Source organism: Varroa destructor, unplaced genomic scaffold, assembly GCF_002443255.2.
Source record: "Varroa destructor unplaced genomic scaffold, Vdes_3.0 BEIS01000005.1, whole genome shotgun sequence".
NCBI lineage: Eukaryota > Metazoa > Arthropoda > Arachnida > Mesostigmata > Varroidae > Varroa > Varroa destructor.
In genome coordinates, this window is record NW_019211458.1 from 14,327,342 (window position 1) to 14,331,628 (window position 4,287).

The 4,287-nt window shown below is 41.3% G+C and overlaps 1 long non-coding RNA gene across 1 annotated transcript; it reads left to right on the plus strand.

The window, feature by feature from the left end:
* Positions 1-485: 485 nt before the first annotated feature.
* Positions 486-3,148, plus strand: LOC147755322 (uncharacterized). The gene is made up of 3 exons (XR_015328705.1): positions 486-1,412; positions 1,824-2,044; positions 2,298-3,148. It is a non-coding gene; the product is annotated as an uncharacterized LOC147755322 (long non-coding RNA).
* The last annotated feature ends 1,139 nt before the right edge of the window (positions 3,149-4,287 follow it).

The window sequence follows — 4,287 nt, forward strand, 5'->3', positions numbered from 1 at the left end:
AATCTAAATGGTATGTGATTCAGGCACTGGTCGTCCGCCATACTGAATCAATAGCTAGAAACTTGTTACGATGCAACAAACGGGACATTTGTAAACATTATCGATTCATATATGTTCTGTTATTCATATCTATTTCTAACCACTGCAAGCTGAAGAGAAAACTCACAAACAATGGTATTTTCCCACGACTAGATAGACCGGTAGGCACAGCTTACGAAGCGCAAAATTATGGGTAGGTAGTGGTGATCAGTTAGGTCAACGCCTTGGCGTGCCGAGGCCACATGGTGGTGCCGTAAATGTACGTATTTCTTGCGAAGTATAACAGGGATTATGTGACTGCATACAGATTCGCTTCTTAATTGACTTGGATCAAAAGGGGACACCTTTTGGTATAAACATGAGTTCACGAGAGGTTTAAAAGGAACCAAAAAAAAAGTTTTAGCAATGAAAACACGGAGAAAATTTACACCACTGTATACCTCTGTGGGCCGAACGACGACGACGATCGATTATTTCGCTATTGGCGAAACATAAATTTCCAGTCAGTCAATTGATAGTTAGCTGGAATCACACGAACTGTTCGACGAAAGGCAGTATATTTATCGTCTTAATTCATAACGGCTCATTTTTGGCCCGCTAAGCGAAATTATTTTTTGCTAATGCATAGTTGGGATAGTGTCAACTACATTCACGAAGGACTTCCCATAAAACTAACTTCAACAAAGTTCCAATGAAGCAGTTTGGCCAGGTGCAATCAAGCATCAAGCATTCCCACCTCTAAACGCGCATGTTTTTATTATCAACGTCATTTACCGCGTCATGTCCCACGCAGTAGCAGTAGATTCGTATACACTGTAGTATATATAGTCCATTCTATTTCTAGTGCATACTATGTTGCAGATACAACATTGGATCAACAGAAATAAAGAGGGTTCAGTATGCGACTCTGATCCGTATAGCACAAGTCGAACCGATCAGCTGGATAACTTGAAGAAAGAGTTTCTTCAACAGGCAACGACAGCGGGGCTTCGGGCGCTAATTCTTCTTACAGCTGAAAGGGCTTCTGCAGCCAAAAATTTAGCCTCCGGAAAATAATTCATATATCTATCAGATTCGTGTGTTGAAACGTTCGCGGGTTGTTGTTGTTGTTACTGTTTCTTGCAAGAAAGAGCGACGAACGAGCATCGAAATTTCGTGGCGAACTTGTTGGTGACAGTCAACGAGCGCCCTTGTAGTCATAACCGCTGTTGCACGGCAAACCGTTAGCGAGCGCAGTTTCGATGGGTCGCAGTAACGATGTCGAGATGTGCGATGACGTATAAGCCGTTTCAGTGAAACAAAAGATGGCCGCGACTGCCGATGAGGACCGTCGATCATCAACTCGAACCGGCCGACGTACGACGTATTTGAAAGTAATGTAGCTAACCAGAAAAATCCAACAACTACATGTCGCTAAAGCGATCTGTGTTCATCAAATAGCATGTCCTTTTTAGAAGTGCAGCTATTTCGGATTCTAAACAGAGTAATACAAATGGCCAACTCGCATTGAAGGCAAATGGAAAATCGAATGATTTTGTTTGTCGACTTTCCCCCTGTCTGTCTATTTAGCACGGCAAGTCGAACCGCCGTCGCCGCAACTACGATAGGCAGTAGTGGCTTTTACGACCTCAGTTTAGTAACGTACACCCTATCCTGGTGCATAATGAATAACTGCCGAAGGAATGCATGGAACGATGGGTGCCTGGGGCTTCGCTCGGTCGCCGTCGTTCACATGGTCATCTATTTGTTGTTATCTACTATTTGTTGATGTGATGTCTTTTCAGAAACAGATCAGTCATGCAGAACACGCTGTGCGGCATCTCAGCGTCGATGACTGCGTCACCTTCGTCAACAGCAGGAACAACAGTGACAACGACAGACACCCTCATAACATCAAGCGCAGTCACAATTATAATAGATGAAAAAAAAACAGAAGTGAAAGTGAAGATCGCCCTCACAAGTCAAGCATCACCAGTATATATGAAGCAGCCCCCGTGATGGCTTAGTGAGTAACGAGCTTCGCTGCTAAACTTAAGTTTCAAATCCAGGCGCAGAGACATCTCAGAAGCCAGTCGTCTGGTAGAATACCTAACCCTAATAACCTAACATACGGGGCATTAAAATAATGGTTAGATTTAAGAATTAGCAGCCACGCTATGCTTAACCGTTGTAACCAAAAAGCACGTGAGATATTTCGAACGATTTGCTGCTTCCGCTGCAATTATTCCGATGTGCTCTACAGGTGTCGTATATTATAGGTACCTCCTGCCTCAACGTGAATGACGGTAACACTTCGGGTACGACTAGGGCTCAGGACAACAGGATGTTTCTGTGTGACGTACGTAGGGAGGAGTCGTCGAGAGCAGCCTTGGCCCTCCTGAGCAAGGCTGAACGAGTAGCAAATTGCGGTACACTGGACTCCGCCCTGATTTGTATTTCGAAACGGGAAAGGAGTTCCCAAAAACTTGTCGTAGTGTAAAGCGCGGTTCTATACGTACGTATACAACGTAATTCTATGATGGCGCCATCTGTCGGAACGTATAAGTTAGCCTCGTTTGCTGCCGTTGGTATTGTCAGTTGGAAGTTTTCTTGTGCGAAATAGATGAGGTGAAGCCGAGCCGGCGGAATGAGGGGCGGTTGCGTTGATGCGACCGGCCTCGGCCGAGTGTCACAGCTACGATATGGCTCCATTATCGAGGGATACATGCGGAACATTAATCGCTTATCGAAATATGAAGTGTGATTTTGAAGCGCTTTGGAGAAAATCCAGATATATGGAGCTCGTTTCTTTAAACTAGCGAAACTTTCGATACCTAGACATATGACGGAGATATTCCATTGTTATCGGCGTATTGTTGTTGTCGGCGTTTTCCATTGTTACTTTTCTCTGGGGAACTTAAATTGACAGGGATTTGCAATGGAGAGTTGGGTTCGGGTTGAGTCAGTTTTTTCCTTCCACAAAAAGTTACTTTAGAAATAAACTGCTCTTGCCGTGCAGGGAACACAAGCGTTATTAATTAAAATACTACTCAATGTCTATATACGCATTGGAGAAACTGATACGTCTCGTGCATTTGATCCTTACTTAGTAAAAAACAAAAACAAAATCGAAGAGTAAATTTATTGAAGACGATATTTGGATGTTTTCATATATAATGGAAATGTTGTTAATTCATAACAGCAAAAAAAACATTCAAAGATAGAACAGGCGGAATTATTATACCTATTATAGTTCATAGGTTGATTTCCAGCCAAAGCAAAAAGCAGAATCGATCAACTGCATGCGACTCTGTCTCAATCAAGATTTTCGCATGTTCTCTCGAAAGGATTAATTCGCCGGAACAAGTTAATGATTATTACAAAATCGCAAGTACCTTCTGTCTGACTAACCTCAACGCATAGGCTCACGCTTTGTATGTTTCTACACAAACGCCTGTTTGATCGGTAACTATAATAGAATACATTGTCATAAGCTGCCGCTATGCGCAAATTAATAGTCCTGTTATCGCCTGAAGGCAAACTGCTCAAATCGTGCCACTCAAAAAACAAGGGACACATATATAAAATATGTGTATGTGTGTGTGTATGTGCGTGTCAAGATCGTTCAAATTCGATAAAAAAATTAATATAATTTCATACAACTATATTATTAGGATACTTTAAAGTAGAGAGCTCTGATGATCATTCAGCATAGATTATTAAAAATAGGGATCATTAAATCACTAAATAGGGACAATGAATTTGCTCAAGGAATAAATTTGTAGAATCATTTTCACTCAATTCTGAAACATCAAAAATACTTTATAGTTTTGACAAGTGTGTGTAAAGGACGCAATGCTTCTAAAAAATTGTATGTTGAAAGCGTGTTGAAACCAATGAAGTCAGGGCGGAAGGTGTGAGGGATCACTACACGAAGGAGTACTGGTAGACGGGAACTGCTTTTTCATTTCACAATAACTGGCTAGGTATAAAGGCAGTCGACTGTTTTGCTACAGAACTGCAAAAATAAAAAATAGGTAACAGATTCTATGAATCATTGTTGGGCAATTTTCTGCACCATGCTTTTCTGATACTATATGAGTTTGTTTAAATAGGTAAACCAAGACAATATTTTCAATCGAGCAGACAAACGATGTTTTTTTTCTATCATGATCCATTAGCGAGGGAAAAACCTCCCTTCCAGATAATACTTTTGGTGTGACAATATTCTCTACCTGTATTTACAATTAACGCATTTAGTCAAATATT